Here is a 21336-nt window from a genome sequence, read left to right on the forward strand (position 1 = left end):
TGAGAGTCCCATGGACTGCAAGAAGATCAAACCTCTCCATTCTGAAGGAAATCAGCCCTGAGTGCTCACTGGAAGGACAGTTTGTGAAGCTGAGGCTCCAATACTTTGGCCACCTCATGAGAAGAGAAGACTCCCTGGAAAAGACCCTGATGTTGGGAAAGATGGAGGGCACAAGGAGAAGGGGACGACAGAGGACGAGATGGTTGGATAGTGTTCTCGAAGCTACCAGCATGAGTTTGACCAAACTGCGGGAGGCAGTGGAAGACAGGAGTGCCTGGCGTGCTCTGGTCCAGGGGGTCATGAAGAGTCGGACACGACTAAACAACAACAATTGTCAGGGACTGGGCAGAAGAGGAATGGCGGAGACCGCCTCCCCATCCTGACCCTTCCAGGGAGGAGGAAGAGGAAGACAGTATAGGCTTACAACAGGGGTTCGAGGAAGGTCACAGCTCAGAGGCAGATGAGGGGGAAATGTTGGGAAATCATGGGAGAGCCAGAATAACACCCAGCTGACATATTGTCATTAGAAAGCATCTCAGACCCTCCATCTCCCAGAACCCGGCAAGCCTTAAAAGTAGGAGAGCAAAGAGCTCAAAGACAGAGGGCACATAGCAGCACCCGTAGAGGAGGTGGTGATGATGATGAATTAGGAAGTGGGAGAGGCGGAGGGTGGAGATTCACTTAGGACAATGCCGTTATCCAAGAGGCTGGCTTCTCTAGCCTCTCTCTATAAAGATTGAAATTTAAAAAAGGACAGTAAGAAACTTTTCCTTGTCTTTATACTTTCCTGGGCAACCAGCCTGGAGCCAGTGACAGCATCCTGGCAGAGGGTATGTCCTTAATCCCAACTTGTTTTATTTTATTCTCTGGTAGATTTACAAAAAGAAAAGCACACGCCGATACAGTAGTACCTCGGGTTACAGACGCTTCAGGTTACAGATGCTTCAGATTACAGACTCCGCTAACCCAGAAATAGTACCTCGGGTTAAGAACTTTGCTTCAGGATGAGAACAGAAATCCCACAGCAGCGGTGGTGCAAGGCCCCATTAGCTAAAGTGGTGCTTCAGGTTAAGAACAGTTTCAGGTTAAGAATGGACCTCCAGAATGAATTAAGTTCTTAACCCGAGGTACCACTGTAAATCAATTTTAGAAAGGGGCAAGATTAGATGCAGATGCAAAAACATTTTTTCTTTTTCTTTTCTTTTTTTAAAATGGAGTATACTTGCGCTCCACTCTGCTTCCCCCTTTCTTCCAACCAAGGGCAGCCCTGCCCTCTGCCTGCCCCTCATAGGCAGCCCTTCGTGTGGAATAGTTAAAGCTATGGTTTTCCCAGTAGTGATGTATGGAAGTGAGAGCTGGACCATAAAGAAGGCTGATTGCCGAAGAATTGATGCTTTTGAATTATGGTGCTGGAGGAGACTCTTGAGAGTCCCATGGACTGCAAGAAGATCAAACCTATCCATTCTTAAGGAAATCAGCCCTGAGTGCTCACTGGAAGGACAGATTGTGAAGCTGAGGCTCCAATACTTTGGCCACCTCATGAGAAGAGAAGACACCCTGGAAAAGACCCTGATGTTGGGAAAGATGGAGGGCACAAGGAGAAGGGGACGACAGAGGGCGAGATGGTTGGACAGTGTTCTCGAAGCTACAAACATGAGTCTGACCAAACTGCGGGAGGCAGTGGAAGACAGAAGTGCCTGGCGTGCTCTGGTCCAGGGGGTCACGAAGAGTTGGACACGACTAAACGACTAAACAACAACAACAACAAAGTCCCCACCCCCACCCCACATAAATGATGAAGTGGCAAGATCCAGCCTTTGGCAACAGGATAGCTTGCGAGAATCAAGCTAGATCGAGTCTTCGATTCCTGCAAGAGTTGAACTTCTCTGCAGGTTAATTAGCATAACACAATTATCATAAGTTAAATTAAATTAATTAACAGAAGCAAGAGGAGCTTTGCAGACGTTATCAGAATACAGAAAGACAGGACGAAAAAAGACATCACTTCTTTTTTTAATGAATATGGCAATTTGAAGTATGTTAATGGTTTCGCTTTCAGCATACCTTTAGGAATGGGACGAATGCTAATATTAGAATATCTGACCTAGTTTGATTTTCTTTAACTGCAGGGGTTGAGGAGTTCTAGGTCAAGGGGAGGAGCCTAATGTCACCTCTTTTTCATTTGGCAACTACCGGCAGATATGTCTACTTCTAATCTCGTTAGAGCACCTGAGTTCCCAAGGGAAGGTAACTGAGACCAACACAGATTCCACCCAGTGGTGTAGTTTGGAAATTATGGAACCAGGCAATGTCTTACGCGTGTGTGTGTAGTGAAGGTGTCCGTTTTACTCTTTCCCATGACTTCTAAGGTAGGCCAGTAGCTGAAGAGGTTCTCAAATAATACGCTACCACACTCCCTTAAGTTTTCCCCACCCCCTAGATGGGAATTATTTATTTCTACGGATCCAAGCCAAATACTTATATGGGGGAGGACAAAGAGAGTGTTTAGTGTACCCCACCCTTCCCAGAGCCCAAGGTAGCTTGCTTGGCGGAAACCACATCAAAATGCAGTACAATGGTACCTTGGTTCTCAAACGTCTTGGTACTGAAACAACTTGGAACCCAAACACTGCAAACCCAGTAGTCAGTGTCCCAGTTTGTGAACTTTTTCTGGAAGCCAAACATGCTCTGTTACGCTTCCATTTTGAGTGCCACACTTCTGTTTTGAGTGTTACACCGAGGTCTGTCTGTTTCTGCTATTTATTTTGCATTTTTGTTTTTGTGGCTCCCCCCCCCCCCGACTGCGTGGAACCCAGTTCAGCTACTGATTGATTGATTGATTGTGCAACTGCAGTACATTGTTTATTGGTTTCATTTTATGGATCAATGGTCTCATTAGATAGCAAAATTCATGTTAAATTGCTGTTTTTGGGGTTGTTTTTGAAGTCTGGAACGGATTAATCCATTTTGCATTACTTTCTATGGGAAAGCGTGCCTTGGTTTTGGAATGCTTTGGTTTTGGAATGCTTTGGTTTTGGAACGGATTTCCGGAACAAATTAAGTTTGAGAACCATGGTACCACTGTATTTCATAAGAAATGGCAGGATAGATACAGGGCAGATATGGATTATGTCTAATGTCGTGTGTACATGCTTTCCTTATACAGTGGTACCTCGGGTTACATACACTTCAGGTTACAGACTCCGCTAACCCAGAAATAGTACCTCGGGTTTAGAACTTTGCTTCAAGATGAGAACAGAAATCGCACAGCAGCGGTGCGGCAGCAGCGGGAGGCCCCATTAGCTAAAGTGGTGCTTCAGGTTAAGAACAGTTTCAGGTTTAGAACGGACCTCCGGAATGAATTAAGTTCTTAACCCGAGGTACCACTGTACCAGATGCACTGGATGCAAAAAATAAGAGTGTGTACAAAGGCAAAGTAGAACAGTGATGGTACCATCAGTTCCATCATCTATCCAAGTTCCCCAGCTAACAGGAACACACAGAGCGCAATCTAGACCTGAACTCAAGACCAGTGTTAGAAACTGAGATATGAAAGCTGGGAGCTGAATGGCACCTTAAACCTAGGTTATGGGCGCAACAATGGAACGTCTCGGCGCGCTTTTTTATAACAAGAATACAAAGCTGAAAATGAATGAACTGCAGCTAAAATACTACGCTCATTTTTCTCACATCATCTACCTGTAGTCCTTCCCCTGCCCACCCCCCTAATATTCTTAAGAGGGTCTCTTCTCCAGTCTTCAGAGAGTAGCTGGAAGTGGGGGAGGCAGAAAAAGCTCCTCCTTTCCATCCACTCTGCAGTTTTAATCTGAAATCTTAGGCACAGTACTGCGCCCAGAGCTCAGAAACTGTTTGCGCTCATGAAATTCCCTGTCGCAAAATGTGCCTGGAACAACGGGAGTTTCGAACACTGCTCGTGACTGGGAGCAACTGATGATCCAGGAACTTTCCTTGTCATTCATCTATGGTCCTTCCCATGCTTGTCTTTCCTTACAAATAATATTACACCTGTTCTGATGTCTTTGGAATATGAACACACCCTACATAAGGAAAATGCTAGTTTTGTGCCTTGGAAGATGGCAGCATGTCGACATACCTTTTGCAGTCTCACCACCTACATGTTAATTTGTATTTTCATATTCATTCAAATCCCGTTTCGTGATGGTTTAGATAAGTGGCGAGATTTGCAGATGCATAGGAACTTATGGAAAGAAGCAAACATGAGTTGTTGTTGTTTTTAAAAAAGGGGGCCAGGGGAGAGAAGCTGACATCAGTAAGGCTATCCCATATTCAACACAACTCACATGTTGTCCTTGCATGCAGGAAGGATGGGTCAGCCTGGATAGCTCAGCTGGTGAAAATGTGGTGCTGATAACGCCAAGGTTGCAGGTTCGATTCTTGTGTGGGACAGCTGAATAGTCCTACATTGCAGGGGGCTGGACTAGATGATCCTCAGGGTCCCTTTCAACTCTACAATTCTATGATTCTATAATCTTGCTAGTGGACAGTTCTTTTTGTGAGGGTTGCATAGACATGGTTAAAGGTGATCATGTGCAGAAACAGTAAGTGCCAGTACAGTCATACTTCGGGATACAGCCGCTTCAGGTTGTGTTTTTTTGGGTTGCGGACCGCCGAAACCCGGAAGTACTGCAACGGGTTACTTCTGGGTTTCGGCGGTCGCACATGCGCAGAAGCGCTAAATCGTGCTTTGCTCATGCGCAGAAGTGCCGAATCGCAACCCGCGCATACGCAGAAGCACAGACACGGGTTGCGAACGCTGCGGGTTGCGAGCATGCATCCTGCATGGATCACGTTCGCAACCCAAGAGTCCACTGTACAGTCATACTTTGGGTTGACTGCATGCTTTGCACATGCACAGAAGCTCTCTATCGCTCTCCGCGCTTGCACAGAAGCGCCGCTCTAGCTGCAGACTTTTCGAGGTGCGAATGGCACCCCAGAATGGATCATGTCCACAACTAGAGGTACCACTGTACTGATATAAGAGACTGGAAGAGACTGAAACATAATTCTCTGTGTTCCCTCCTGCCCCCAAACTCAGACCCTCCAAGTGTCCCTATTTTCCAGGGACTGTCCTGGATTTACAGAAGCCATCCTGGTTTCTGATTAGATCCTGGAATGTCCTGCTTTTCCTTAGGACATCCCTACTTTCATCGGAGAAGTGTTGGAGGGTACGGAGTTATGCGATCCCTGATCCAAGGAGATAAGTAACTGTACAACCTTTAGAAGACATCTGAAGGCAGCCCTGCATAGGGAAGTTTTCTGAATATTTTATTGTGTTTTTATATATGTTAGAAGCCGCCCAGAGTAGCTGGGGCAACCCAGTCAGATGGGCGGGGCATAAGTAATAAAATTGTTGTTGAATAGGATGTCCCTATTTTTGGACGCAGGTGGCATTATGGGGGATGTGGGTGGTGCTGTGGTCTAAATCACTGAGCCTAGGGCTTGCTGATCAGAAGGTCGGCGGTTCAAATCCCCGCGACGGGGTGAGCTCCTGTTGCTCGGTCCCAGCTCCTGCCAACCTAGCAGTTCAAAAGCAAATCAAAGTGCAAGTAGATCAATAGGTACCACTCCGACAGGAAGGTGAACAGCGTTTCCGTGCACTGCTCTGGTTTGCCAGAAGCGGCTTAGTCATGCTGGCCACATGACCCAGAAGCTGTATGCCAGCTCCCTCTGCCAATAAAGCCAGATGAGCGCCGCAACCCCAGAGTCGTCTGCGACTGGACCTAACGGTCAGGGGTCCCTTTACCCTTTATTTTCATTGGAGGGTATGCAAACTGCGACCCTACTGGGCGAATTTTTGGCACAGTGCTCCTGCCATTCTGACAGATGCCAGCATGCTCTCTGTACCTAGTGATCTAGCTCAGAAGAGCCTCTAGCTGTTCCTCACTGTGAGTTCTTGTTATCTGCACATCCTCTCTGGCCTCCAGAGTCCCTGCTCTGTGATTTACACGGCCTTTTTGACTTGCAAATGGGACTCGTTTTCAAAGCTGTGGCAGGGTCTTCTCTGCCTCCCTCCCTGCACACGCGGAGAGCAACATCTTCTCGCTGTCGTGTTGCAGCCCCCCCTGACTTGTGGGTACCAATGTGTCATCTCGGAGCTTCGGGAGAAGCGAGAGAGAATCCAGCCCTCCCGATCCAGGCTCTTACATTAAGCCCTCTAACCTCGGCAGATCTGCAGGCGTCACGCTTCATGGGAGCGGCAGAGTTTTACATCCCCCCAGAGCCATCTTCATTCATTTGTCTCGTAGGGAAAACGAAATCTGGAAATTATTTATAGAGCACTTGGGCTTTGACTGCGAGAATCAACCACGGATCAAGCACATTCGATGCTTTAGGTGGTTATGATGAAGAGTCGTATGTTGCGGGCCTTTTTCCCCGGCTGAATGGGCATTGTTTTCACCCTTGTCTTCGAAAACCTCCTGTGGGTGCCCATATTAAGCTTCCCTGCACAAATTCCCAGGAACAGCATCCTATTTACCATTATTACTATGTATGCATGTGTGTATACACAGACAGACAAAGCCACATTTTATCATCCGAGTGCCTCGATTTTCCAAGGAAAACCCCAGAATTATGAAAACTGTCTCGGCTTCTGATATAATACTACTACTACTACTACTAATAATAATAATAATAATAATAATAATAATAATTTATTATTTGTACCCTGCCCATCTGGCTGGGTTTCCCCAGCCACTCTGGGCGGCTTCCAACAAAGACCAAAAATACACTAAGATGTTGTTGTTGTTGTTGTTTAGTCGTTTAGTCGTGTCCGACTCTTCGTGACCCCATGGACCAGAGCATGCCAGGCACTTCTGTCTTCCACTGCCTCCCGCAGTTTGGTCAGACTCATGTTTGTAGCTTCAAGGACACTGTCCAACCATCTCGTCCTCTGTCGTCCCCTTCTCCTTGTGCCCTCTATCTTTCCCAACATCAGGGTCTTTTCCAGGGAGTCTTCTCTTCTCATGAGGTGGCCAAAGTACTGGAGCCTCAACTTCAGGATCTGTCCTTCCAGTGAGGACTCAGGGCTGATTTCCCTAAGAATGGATAGGTTTGATCTTCTTGCAGTCCATGGGACTCTCAAGAGTCTCCTCCAGCACCATAATTCAAAAGCATCAATTCTTCGGCGATCAGCCTTCTTTATGGTCCAGCTCTCACTTCCATACATCACTACCGGGAAAACCATGGCTTTATCTATACGGACCTTTGTTGGCAAGGTGATGTCTCTGCTTTTTAAGATGCTGTCTAGGTTTGCCATCACCTTTCTCCCAAGGAGCAGGCGTATACATTAAGATGTCACACATTAAAAACTTCCCTGAACAGGGCTGCCTTCAGATGTCTTCTGAATGTCAGGTAGTTGTTTATCTCTTTGACATCTGGTAGGAGGGCGTTCCACAGGGCGGGTGCCACTACCGAGAAGGCCCTCTGCCTAGTTCCCTGTAGCTTTGCTTCTCGCAGTGAGGGAACCGCCACAAGGCCCTCAGCGCTGGTGCCGACAATGTTGAACTAAGATGGATCAGTGGTCTGAATCAGTACAAGGTGGCTCCTCTGTTTCTAAGAAGTCACGGGCTTCTTGTTGTCTCCTAGTCAATTATGGACCATTTAATGTATGGCTGCTCTGCTGCTCTGCATGCAATAAGTTGCAAAGACACAAATCGCAGCATTTCCATATGCATAGGGCAGCACAAATCCTTGAGCTGGCCCTATCAGGCATGCATACAGAGTGGAGTTCTCGAGTGATCTCCTAATTCTATCTGAAATCACCACGTTTATCCTAGGCAGCTCCAGATCAGTGTGGCTATATGTAAATATCCAATCTCCTGATTACCAGAACATTTTGGATGCTTCCTCCTTCACACTCCCCAGCTAATTTGGATAAATGAGATGGCGTTGCATTATTTATAGAGCAGTTCTTCTGGCAAGGAGGGGGTGGGATTGGAATTTTACCATTCATATCTCATTCATCCTCGGAACTGTTCTACGAAGCAAATTATTATAATTCCCACTTTACCAAGGGTGGGAAATGGAGGGCAACTCCATGACAACAATACTCTGCTTTCATTAGCACGTTGTGTGTCTGATCTACCGCATGGCTACTTGCCACTGCTATGCCTGGGGCAGCTCATTGATACACCTTCTCAGGGACCTCTTAGATGCACCTAGGTGGTTATTTGCAAATAAAGGGGAAAAAAATAAATCAAACGAAAAGGTATAAACCCAGAGTTAGCCCCAGACTGACCCCTGCGATGGTAAAATTTTGGGTGCCTTTAAGAATGATTGCACCAGGGACGCAGGTGGTACTGTGGGTTAAACCACAGAGCCTAGGACTTGCCGATCAGAAGGTCGGTGGTTCGAATCCCCGCTACGGGGTGAGCTCCCATTGCTCGGTCCCTGCTCCTGCCAACCTAGCAGTTCGAAAGCATGTCAAAGTTCAAGTAGATAAATAGGTACCGCTCCAGCGGGAAGGTAAACAGCGTTTCCGTGCGCTGCTCTGGTTCGACAAAAGCAGCTTAGCCATGCTAGCCACATGACCCAGAAGCTGTACGCTGGCTCCCTCTGCCAATAAAGCGAGATGAGCGCCGCAATCCCAGAGTCAGCCACAACTGGACCTAATGGTCAGGGGTCCCTTTACCCTTTACCTTTTAAGAAAGATTGCAGCTCTCTTAAGTCTACTGCTGCTGAAATGCCAGCTTCTCCCTGCTCAAATAGAGCGGCTCCAGCTGTTCTAAAATGAATCAGCTCAGAACCTGTTGTGCACAAATGTGCTGGTGGCTGCTGTCCAACCCTCAGCAGCTGCCCTGAGTTACATGTCTCAAATTTTCTCCTTCCCCACCAGCAATATTCAGAGGCGGACTGTGTTTTCGTGCAGACAGCAGCACAAAGGTAGTGAGAAGTACGGTGGTTGTAGTCAGCCCAGCAAGATGCTCTCTGTGATGGACGGGAGGGTCCCCCCCCCCATTGGTAGATTCCCTTTAGTATAAGAAATATGACAGGCTGTCACCAGACAAGAAGAACCTGCTAACACGCCTTAGGCTGTCCAGCTGTATCAGAAGTTTCTGGGTTCTACTGCCAAGGCCCCTCCCTTAATAATAATAAAAATAAATTTTATTTATACCCAGCCCTTCCCGGCCAGAGCCGGGCTCAGGGCAGCTAACACCAATAAAATTACAGCAATCTCCAGCCCTCCTTCCCCTCCTCTTCAGTCCAGTCCCTGACACCCTGGGACTTATAGCTCACCCCTCACAAAGTTACAGTTCCCAGCACTCTAAGCAAACTACCTACCCTAGGATTCTTTGGGGGGGCGGGACTTTGCCAGCCATTCCAGAATCTGGCCCTTTGCTACATCTCATGACTGTATCAGAACCCAACTGCTGTTTGCTGAGCTGCCTTTTTGGAATTTAGCTCGACTCTGCTTATTGGATCCTGGATGTGAACTTCATTGGTATTTCAGTCCCAGCTGTACCCCATATCTGGGCCAGACCCTTTCCTTATAAAGACTGCTGCCTAAAAAATGTATCAGTTGTAGACTTCCTGAAAACTGTCTTTTTCAAGATGCTCCATGTGGCACCGTTGATCGCTATCAGGATATACGGTTCATCACAACCTCACTAAGTCTCTGAACAAGCTGATATCTGGCTTTTCATCTGCCGCCTCAAAAAAATTGCTCCATATTGAAAATATTATAGGATTTGCAGGGCAACCCTGTGCAGGTTGACTGTTTAGTAAGTCCTATTGGAATTTCATGGAGCTTACGCCTATGAAAGTGTGCAGAGGGCTGCAGCCTTTATGGTACTTTAACAACCACCAAAATATTATTTTAGCTTTGAAGCTCAGTCTGCAAGAAAGATCATTGAATGCAACTGTCTGACTCTGGGCCATGCATCCTGATTTATTTATTTCGGGGCACAAAGTTTGCGTGGAGGTTAGATGACACCAGCTACTTATTGAGCATTCATTCTGATTAGTTTGTGGAGAGGTTTTACAACCTTTCCCATCCTCTCCAGCGCATTTTCTGATTAATCCCTTCTTGCAAAACGTCCAATTTAGCTGGTGGTGTCAGCACTGCAATCACACCTTCTGTGCTGCAAGGTTGTGAGATGTGCCCACCGCGGTTGATATAAAACCAAACCTCAGCTAAAGTGATCTGACCTGCAAAGGATAAGATTTAAAACACCCCAGTGAAGTTGAATCAGCCAAACCTTTCATTCTAATAGAGTTCTCTTTTTTCCCCCTAGGAAAGTGGTGAACATTTCAATCTCCTGCAATTATCTGTTTCTTTTCCTTATTTGGGCGCCTTGGTTAAGGTAGAAGGGGGAATCATCCATGCGGTGATTGTTTTAATCCAGTTTGAAGTCGTTTTTGGAAGGCAACCCCAGCCTACCTTCCTCTCCGTGCCCACATTGTTACATTCCCCTCTTTTTACTCTTCCTTTCTCCCTCGCATCCTTTGAAATCCCAGGACAATTACGCAAGCCACTTTGGTGCTTCATCCTGCTGTCTTTTGATTCCCTTGTCTTCACTCAGTTCCTATGGGAAAATCACAGCGTGTCAGTGTGTGACCACCACTGTTAGAAACTGCGATATGAAAGCTAGAAGCTGAATGGCACCTTCAACCTAGGTTATGGGCGCAACAACGGAATGTCTAGGCATGCTTTTGTATAACAAGAATACAAAGCTGACAATGAATGAACGGCAGCTAAAATACTAGGTTCATTTTTCACATGGTCTCCTTCCCCTGCCCACCCCCCTAATATTCTTAAGAGGGTCTCTTCTCCAGTCTTCAGAGAGTAGCTGAAAGTGGGGAGGCAGAAAAAGCTCCTCCTTTCCTTCCACTCTGCAGTTTTAAGCTGAAATCTTAGGCACAGTACTGCGCCCAGAGCTCAGAAACTGCTGGCGCTCATGAAATTTCCTGTTGCAAAATGCGTCTAGAACAATGGGTGTTTCAAACACTTGTAACCACATCTTTGCATTGGCACAGTAAATGTTTCTAGCGAGCATTGGAACGATACAGCTTTGTTGTTGTTGTTTAGTCGTTTAGTCGTGTCCGACTCTTTCTGACCCCCTGGAACAGAGCACGCCAGGCACTTCTGTCTTCCACTGCCTCCCACAGTTTGGTCAAACTCATGCTGGTAGCTTCGAGAACACTGTCCAACCATCTCGTCCTCTGTCGTCCCCTTCTCCTTGTGCCCTCCATCTTTCCCAACATCAGGGTCTTTTCCAGGGAGTCTTTTCTTCTCATGAGGTGGCCAAAGTATTGGAGCCTCAGCTTCAGCATCTGTCCTTCCAGTGAGCACTCAGGGCTGATTTCCTTAAGAATGGATAGGTTTGATCTTCTTGCTGTCCATGGGATTCTCAAGAGTCTCCTCCAGCACCATAATTCAAAAGCATCAATTCTTCGGCGATCAGCCTTCTTTATGGTCCAGCTCTCTCTTTATGATACAACTTTGTTGTTGTTGTTTAGTTGTTTAGTCGTGTCCGACTCTTCGTGACCCCCTGGACCAGAGCCCGCCAGGCACTTCTGTCTTCCACTGCCTCCCGCAGTTTAGTCAAACTCAGGCTGGTAGCTTCGAGAACACTATCCAACCATCTCGTCCTCTATCACCCCCTTCTCCTTGTGCCCTCCATCTTTCCCAACATCAAGGTCTTTTCCAAGGAGTCTTCTCTTCTCATGAGGTGGCCAAAGTATTGGAGTCTCAGCTTCAGGATCTGTCCTTCCAGTGAGCACTCAGAGCTGATTTCCTTCAGAATGGATAGGTTGGTCTAAACCTGTCTCCTTATTGAAGAATTGTTCTTTCAAATTTCTGACATGTGGACACAGCACACTATTCATCTGCAAGAGCAGAAGCACCTTATTCCTGCATCATAAGGCCTGTAAATAGCTTGGGAGATCAGCTAGCTCTGATGTTACTACCATCCACCCCCAAAGCAGGTTGTTGCAGTCACTGAATGACCTCACCGGGGATCTTCTTTCATCTTAATGCGTCTTTAAGTACATGCTTCCTTATTTGCAGACCAACAAAAAAAGATACAAAGATGCATGAATCAAAGATGCTCAGAGCTGCAAAGTAAAACACAGACACGGCCAAATAATACACACCAAGTATGTGTGCACACGCACCCATGTAGACTTGTTTAAACAATCCTTTAGCTAGAGAATAACCCCTTGACTCGGAACTGTTTTTCCACATTTAGACGGAGTCCCCTGAGCTGAAAGCAACTCAATAACCCCTGACCCAACCAGGAGTTCTTGAGTCTCCCCTCCATCATCCTGGGATAATGAGCAGCAAAAAGAAAAACAATGGCAGTGTGGCTATCGCAGGTCAGAGCTTGCAGTCTAACAAAGCAACATGTAATGATCTGTAAAAGACCAGGAACATGACACATAGGATCCATGCAAAAAACCCATGCGGTTGGCATCACTCATGTGATTGCTTAATTTGCACATGCTCCCGGTAGCATTGCACTATGGAGGAACAGTTTCCAGGCTGCTGCGTGCTGCAATAATAATTTAATAATAATAATAATTTATTATTTATACCCCACCCATCTGGCTGGGTTTCCCCAGCCACTCTGGGCGGCTCCCAACTGAATATTAAAAACATGATAAAACATCAAACATAAAAAATTTCCCTAAACAGGGTTGCCTTCAGATGTCTTCTAAAAGTCAGACATCTGATCGGAGGGCGTTCCACAGGGCAGGCGCCACTTCTGAGAAGGCCCTCTGCCAGGTTCCCTGTAACCTCACTTCTCACAGGGAGGGAACTGCCAGAAGGCCCTCAGCGCTGGACCTCAGTGTCCGGGCTGAATGATGGGGGTGGAGACGCTCCTTCAGGTATACTGGGCCGAGGGTGTTTAGGGCTTTAAGGTCAGCACCAACACTTTGAACTGTGCTTGGAAACATACTGGGAGCCAATGTAGGTCTCTCAGTAGCGGTGTTATGTGGTCTCGACGGCCACTCCCAGTCACCAGTCTAGATGCCACATTCTGGATTAGTTGCAGTTTCCTGGTCACCTTCAAAGGTTGCCCCATGTAGAAAGCATTGCAGTAGTCCAAGTGGGAGATAACTAGAGCAGTTATCTGTTGGCAGGTAGGGTCTCAGCCTGTGTACCAGATGGAGCTGGTAGACAGCTGCCTTGGACAGAGAATTGACCTGCGCCTCCCTAGACAGCTGTGAGTCCAAAATCACTCCCAGGTTGCACATCTGGTCCTTCTGGGGCACAGTAACTGCATTCAGGACCAGGGAGTCCTTCACACCTGCCCTCCCCATGTTCCCCCAAAACAGTACTTCTGTCTTGTCAGGAATCAGCTCAATCTGTTAGCCACCATCCATCCTCCAACAGCCTCCAGACACTCACACAGGACATTCACTGCTGTAACCAGAGGCCAGATGCGACTAAGTCATTGCGCTAGCAGAAGCCAGTGCAACAAATTCCTACTCGTGCAGGGAGCCTTTCCCTCTCTCTCCTCCCCCACGCCCTCCCCATATCTGCTCAAGAGGGGTGGCAGGGCCCTCGGTACAGTGCATGAGAGGAGGGGATCTTGTTCTGAAAGATGGTCACGGAGAGATGGACTGCTGAATGATGCGGGTGGCACTGTGGTCTAAACCACTGAGCCTCTTGGGCATGCCGATCAGAAGGTTGGCGGTTCAAATCCCCACAGCAGAGTGAGCTCCTATTGCTCTGTCCCAGCTCCTGCCAACCTAACAGTTCAAAAGCATGCCAGTGCAAGTAGATAAATAGGCACTGCTGCAGCGGGAAGGTAAACAGCGTTTCTGTGCGCTCTGGTTTCCACCATGGTGCCCCGTTGCACCAGAAGCGGTTTAGTCATGCTGGCCACATGACCCAGAAAAGCTGTCTGTGGACAAATGGCGGCTCCCTCGGTCTGAAAGCGAGACGAGCGCCGCAACCCCATAGTCGCCTTTTTAGATCCTGTTTGTTTGTAGCGTGATGAGAGGGCTGCGATGTCTTGTTCTATTTTGCTAATTTTTGAGGAGGTTTGTTTTTTAAGGAATGCTTTCTCTTTTATGCAAGCTCCTCTGGTGACCGCTTTCATTGCCTCCCATAGGAGGGGGGTTGTTATATTGTCTACATCGTTTCCCTTGAAGTAGTTTTGGAGAGTTTTTGTGAGACTCTCTCTAATTTGTTTGCTTGTAGTTAGGATGGTACTGAAGGACCATGATGGGGTGGTTTGTGTTCCTTCTCCTATTTTAACAGTGACTTCTACTGGGGCGTGATCTGTGATTTTAATGTTACCTATTGTGGTGATCACACAGGGTCCCCGGACGTTTGACGGTCTATTGACCCTGTGCCACCACTGTGATTGCTTTCTTCGCTGCCACCAACCCGTTTCTCACGGGTACACATGGAGTCCAGTCAGTTGTTAACATTAACAAATAATCAAGTTTAGTTTATAGGCATGAACAAGCTTATGGTTTCAGTTAATTTTTCTTGTCAGTTTCTTAATCTTAGTTCCTTAACTGTCCTATTCATTCCTAACAACTTCAAACTGATTATCCCAACTAAACTATCTGACTCCACCTAACAATTCCTCTCACTCTCTCACTACACAACTCGACCAACCCACAAACTATTCCTCCCTCTTCCTTCTCCAACTCCCCACTCTCAACTGACTTCCAAACAACACCAACTCTCACTCTAACTCCTCCCCTTGGTTCCCACTGGCCAATCACTTCACGCTCACTTAACCCTTTCCTTATGACCCACCTAGGAGGCAAATGCCACACCTATGTTCGGTGATTCCACTGAGGGGATCAGACCCTGTGTGAGCAGAATGCTGTCCAGTCGGGACACTGTACCATGGCGTCCGGATTGGAATGTATGGCTGGTGTCTCCTGGGTTTTGCTCACCCCAAATGTCGTAGAGACCCCTGCTTTTTAGCATTTTTAGTAACTTGTAGGAGTCCCTAGTTGTTGGGGGTTTCCTTTGGAGGAAGGTTGCTCATGGTCCATAGTTGCCTTTGACTGGACTTAACCGTCCAGGGGTCCTTTACCTTTTACCTTGCCACGACATTATGGTGACTGCATACAACACAAACCCATGCTCACATTTGCACATGGCTGCACACTCTTTCCTGCATGCATGCTTTGCCCTGCTCGCCCCTGCAGCCGTGTTTCTCAGGAGGCCGAGTGGTTTAAGCACAACCAGGGAGGCGGATTGCAGGGCCAAACTCTGAGCCAGGGAGATGTTGCCTAGTGAATTATGCATGAGGCCAGAAAGCTTTTATCTGTGCGGACAAAGGCCTGTAGCCAGCCAGCTGGGCTTTCTGCCGTACCTGTAGCTTCCTCTCGCTTGCACTTTATCTCCATTCCCAGCTTGTAATTCAGCCCAAATATCAGAGAAGGCCGGGAGATTAATTTTCTCGGTTTGCAAGGCAAAGAGGTAGAGTTGATGTGTGTGTGTGCAGGCACTACGCTCACTCTGGACTCCCAACCGCTTAATCTGCAGATGAGGCCTGCAGAATGTGTTGGGGAGATATATATATATATATATATATATATATATATATATATATATATATACACACCGTATTTTTCGCCCTATAGGACGCGCTTTTTCCCCTCCAAAAATGAAGGGGAAATGTGTGTGCGTCCTATGGGGCGAATGCAGGCTTTCGCTGAAGCCTGGAGAGCGAGAGGGGTCGGTGCGCACCGACCCCTCTCGCTCTCCAGGCTTCGTGGACCTCTCCGCAAGCAGCGGGAGCGCTCCCGCTGCTTGCAGAGAGTTGCCTGCATGCTGAAGCCTGCATGCGCTGAGATCAGCGCATCCAGGCTTCGCGGACCTCTCAGCAAGCAGCGGGAGCCAGCGCTGGGCTCCCACGGCTTGCAGACAGCTGCCTTTTTGGGGGCTGGGGTCGGGGGAAGCTCGGGCCTCCCCCGCCCCAGCCCCGCGCCTGGGGGGGAAATAATTTTTTCCCTTTATTTCCCCCCAAAAAAACTAGGTGCGCCTTATGGGACGGTGTGTCCTATAGGGCGAAAAATACGGTATATATATATATATATATATATATATATCCGAGTCAATGAGAGGGGGAAATCAAAGACAATTTCTTGGTTCGGGAGGCTGCTATCATGATGTGTGTATATGTGTAACTGCACATGAATAAATGCACAGAGCGTAACAAAACTGACATGTGAATTAGTGCATGTATGCACATAGATATAATGCATATGCATTTTTGGTTATTAATGAAATTGCAATGGCTTTCTGCTTACTCTTTTTCTCTCTGGGTAATTGGGCAGCCAAGTGCACTGAGTGACTGCTCATGCCAATTTCATATTAGAACTGCCCAACCCACTGTTAGGATTACCAGCTTTTAATTAGTCCCTGCTTCTGCGCATTTCATGGTAGCTTGTTATGCAGATATTGGCAGGTAAATCAGGGGCGAACGAAGGCGTCGTGACACCCGGAGCGGGGCGTCGCTACGTAGGGCGCATGTGCCGTATGTAGTGACGCCGCACATGTGCTGTACATAGTGTTTTGCCACCGCTGGCGCTCCAGTGCCATACGGACAGTGCTGGGACCCTCTGCTCGCAGCTGCACCACAAACGGAGGATCCTCTGTTTGCAGCTGTAGCGGCAACGGAGGGATCCCACCGCCATCCGTACGGTGCTTGAGCGGCACTGGTGGCAAACTGCAACATACAGCACATGCGTGCGACGCTGCACATGCGCTGTACATAGCGGTTTGCCACCGTCGCCGGGATCCTCAGCTTGCGGTTGCAGTCGCGAACGGAGGATCCTCCACATGCGGTTGCAGCGGCGCAATGGCTGCTTGCGCTGCCGCGAGCCCCAGCGGGGTGCCTTCTTGTCACCCCCCAAGACATGGCACCCATGGCGACCTGCCCCCCCCGTTGTGATGCCACTGAGGTAAACTGCATTCTAGTACAGTGATACCTCATGTTACGTTTGCTTCATGTTATGTTCTTTCAGGTTACGTCCCGCAGCGACCCGGAAGTACCAGAAAGGTTTACTTCCGGGTTTCGCTGCTCGTGCATGCGCAGAAGTGCTAAATTGCGCTTTGCGCAGAAGACCAAATCGCACCGCGCACCTGTGCAGATACAGCGCTTCAGGTTGCACTCTTTTCATGTTGCGAACGGGCCTCTGGAACAGATCCCGTTCGCAACTAGAGGTACCACTGTACGTGCAACTCCTGCTGATTTCTGCAGATTAAACAGTTGAGGGATAGGGACCATAGAATGGAGAATGTGGAACAGTTTTCATCGGGAGCTGGTGGACTTCTTGGAGGTTTTAAAGCAGTGGTTGAATGGGCGCCTGTTATATATGCTTTAGCTGAGATTCTTGCATTGCAGAGGGTTGAAATAGATGAGCCTCAGTGGACCCCTTCCAAATCTTCGATTCTATGATTCCATGTTTCTAAGGCACAGGAACAAACCAGGCAGTTTTATTCTCTGCCAGTTGGCAACCTTATTTAAAACCTTTGCCTTTTGCAGTAACCCTTGTCAATTCGTGGTCATATCCTCCTTTCTGAGGCCCTGGCAATTCCACATGTAAACATCTGCAATAACCACACTCAGCTGCCGTAAACATACAGGTTACAGACGCTTCAGGTTACAGACTCCACTAACCCAGAAATAGTACCTTGGGTTAGGAACTTTGCTTCAGGACGAGAACAGAAATCGTGCGGCGGTGACGTGGCGGCAGCAGGAGGCCCCATTAGCTATAGTGGTGCTTCAGGTTAAGAACAGTTTCAGGTTGAGAACGGACCTCCAGAACGAATTAAGTTCTTAACCCGAGGTACCACTGCACATCTATACTCAGAGATCAGCGGTTGCACTAGCGGGATATGGAAGAGCCTAAGCTAATGTGGTCAATTGGCAGCAGCACCTATCCTTGCTGCCTTTCGTAGAGACTTCACACTGGTGTGTGTGCGCGCACATGCACACACCACAGGCTGTCCTTGTTCATTAGCACTGATATAACTGTGTATCAGGCTCATACCTTTCCCAGCTGAGCCCGATCTGTTTCAGAAACATTTGCAACATCGAAAGCTCCAAGTCATAATTAGTAATTTATGCAGCTTCTAATCAATGTGGAATGCGAATTTCTAATCCTTCTGGCTTTGTGTCAAGAGAAGGCAGGCTTCTTTCGGAGCCCAGCTTCCCAGGAACGGCGTTGCAGGCTTCAGCGGCGGGACAGTGCGCATGGCTGCAGGCACTAGGAATCTGTTGGGGGTGTGCAAGTAGAGCCAGGCATGTGCCAAGCTGCAGGCTGGCACACAGACACGCAGAAGGGGCATGTGGCTGGGGATTTGAATGCAAGATATGCCAGCTGAGGAGATTCAACCATTCAGGAGACCTACATGCACAAGACCTGGTTCCTCCAGACCTCTTAAGCGCTTTGGGGTTGTTGTTGTTGTTGTTGCTTTAAACCCATGGCAGGAAGTTGGAATTGTGTACGGCTGTCCACATGGCACCATCTCTTGCGAGCACAATGCAGTATAATGTTGGAGACTCAAATGTATGGACTCATAGCATCCACTGCCTCCCAGGGCCTATCAAAGAACTTTGAGGCAGAATAGTCAAATCAGACCTACTCTGCCCACCAAGGTTTGGTGTTGTCAGAGCCGCCCGAGGTCCCAGCTCACAAAGGACCAACACTGCTTCGTTGTTAAGTACAAAAGTCTTTATTGAAGTTCAGTTTCACTTCCAGAGCCGCAGCGCGCAGCTCTACGTCTCAACTGTCAGACCGCTGATGCTCCGTCTGAGTCTCCTCCCCCCTGACACCAATTTAAGATTCTAGCCTTACTCCACCTCTTCCTCTGTTCCTTCCGCCTCTGGTTCCGCCTGGCCGTTGGGGTCTCGCCCTTTCTAGACTCTTCTGACGCTGAGTCCCCTGAGCCTTCCCCCTCCCTCCGGCGGGCTTTAGGAGCTGGTTCCCCATCCGGGTCTCCTGCTGTTCCCCGCGCCTGTACATTTGAACTTGGCGCGCGCGCCCAGCCGGTAACTTTTCTCCTGACCGTTTCACTGCTGCTGCTGTCACTGCTTCCCCCTCTGGGGGGGCTAGCTGCAACTGACCTCCCCTCCGTTGGAGGCGTGGTCAGCCCTGACTCACTTTCTCTCCCCGCTGGAGGAGACGCTGGCCCTGACACATGTGACTCTTCCCCCCCACTACGCTCTGGTGGGGAAACTGGTCCCGATCCCCCACTGCTGCTTTGGGGTTCCCCTCTGGCTCCTTGTTTCTGGTGTGTCCCCCTGGGACCCCCCTTGCCCTGACCATCGGCGCCCCCTTCTGGGAATCTTCTGATTCGCTGGAGAAGCTCATGGAATCTCTCGGGCCACTGTCATACTCCACTACGCTGCCCTCGGATTCTTCCCCTTCGCTCTCCATTTCCTCTCTCCCCAGTGCTCCTGCTCCTGAGCCCCTGACAGGTGTGTATCTGGTTTTCCCTGTATCTGGCAGCGGGTGTGCAAATCCAACATTGCTGATGTCGCAGCAAAGCATAACTGTTGCAGTCATTCATGTTTTGCTGCCTCGGCGAACCAAATTATTTACGAAGCGTGACAACGACAACAACACTCTGCCATGGAAGGCTTAGGGCCAAATGAGTTGTGGCATTTATCACAAAGCTGCACACACACTGCACATTTAAAGTGTGTCCCACTCTGCAGGAATTCTGGGAATTGTGGTGTGTTAAGGCTGCTGGGATATGCAGATGACACAACATTGATGGCAGAAAGTGAGGAGGAATTAAAGAATCTCTTAATGAGGGTGAAAGAGGAGAGCGCAAAATATGGTTTGAAGCTCAACATCAAAAAAACGAAGATCATGGCCACTGGGCCCATCACCTCCTGGCAAATAGAAGGGGAAGAAATGGAGCCAGTGAGAGATTTTACTTTCTTGGGCTCCATGATCACTGCAGATGGTGACAGCAGCCACGAAATTAAAAGACACCTACTTCTTGGGAGAAAAGCAATGACAAACCTAGACAGCATCTTAAAAAGCAGAGACATCACCTTGCCAACAAAGGTCCGTACAGTTAAAGCTATGGTTTTCCCAGTAGTGATGTATGGAAGTGAGAGCTGGACCATAAAGAAGGCTGATCGCCGAAGAATTGATGCTTTTGAATTATGGTGCTGGAGGAGACTCTTGAGAGTCCCATGGACTGCAAGAAGATCAAACGTATCCATTCTTCAGGAAATCAGCCCTGAGTGCTCACTGGAAGGACAGATCCTGACGCTGAGACTCCAATACTTTGGCCACCTCATGAGAAGAGAAGACTCCCTGGAAAAGACCCTGATGTTGGGAAAGATGGAGGGCACAAGGAGAAGGGGACGACAGAGGACGAGATGGTTGGATAGTGTTCTCAAAGCTACCAACATGAGTTTGGCCAAACTGCGGGAGGCAGTGGAAGACAGGAGTGCCTGGCGTGCTCTGGTCCAGGGGGTCACGAAGAGTCGGACACGACTAAACGACTAAACAACAACAAAAGACCGCTGGGACTTTAAGCTAAACTGCAGGTCCTGGGATTCTTGGCTGCGTTGCAGGAGGTTATACGATGTTGTTAAACGTGCTTTGAGTGGGCTTTCAATGTATGGTGTTTATGGAGCCATTGTTTGGTCTTGCGCAGTTCTTTTTGCTCTCCCAAACAGGCGTTTCAGGCAGAGCGCATGTGTAAGCCAGATAAGGACCACAGCATGGAGCTTTAATCCATTGTTTCACTCCCACCTGCTTTGTGGTCCCGATCCGAGTCCATACATGCACTTCTGCTCTTCTCAATGGGAAGAAACCTTGGCCAACAATCAATTCTTCCCACCCACTTAATCCTCTCTTGTGCAAACCTTATCATAGGATGTCATAACGACAAGTTCCCTTTTTTTAAAAAAAAGGTTTACTGAATTTTTCATGGCACAATAAAAAGGACCAACTAATCTACAAAGAATAATGAGAGATACTAAGAGAAAAGAGAGGTGACAGAAAAATAAAAAAATCCTCTCTCACCGCTATATTTTAATTTTTATCCCATACAGAAAAAAGTGAGCCTTCCCAGAATTCCTCATTTCTCATAGCATCTCACCCTGTGAGATCCCCTCTTCCCCAGCTCTCACACAGGGTCCTAACCTTCACTTTCAACTGCTTGCAGTTCTTACCCAAATTTCTATTCCATACCCTCCAACATTTCTCCGATGAAGATAGGGACACCGTATCCAATAATAATAATTTTACTATTTATACTCCGCCCATCCGACAGGGCTGCCCCAACCGCTCTGGGCGGCTTCCAACATATATAAAAGCATAATAAAGGTAAAGGAACCCCTGACC

The 21336-nt window shown here is 48.1% G+C and overlaps 1 long non-coding RNA gene across 1 annotated transcript in view; it reads left to right on the forward strand.

The window, feature by feature from the left end:
• The first annotated feature begins 789 nt into the window (after positions 1-789).
• Positions 790-21336, forward strand: part of LOC310755752 — a 29596-nt gene continuing 9049 nt past the window's right edge. The window contains exon 1 of the long non-coding RNA XR_014544510.1: positions 790-830. This is a non-coding gene — a long non-coding RNA (uncharacterized lncRNA). The remainder of the gene's footprint in view (positions 831-21336) is intronic.

Source organism: Podarcis filfolensis (assembly GCF_964270895.1).
Source record: "Podarcis filfolensis genome assembly, chromosome: 2".
Lineage (NCBI taxonomy): Eukaryota > Metazoa > Chordata > Lepidosauria > Squamata > Lacertidae > Podarcis > Podarcis filfolensis.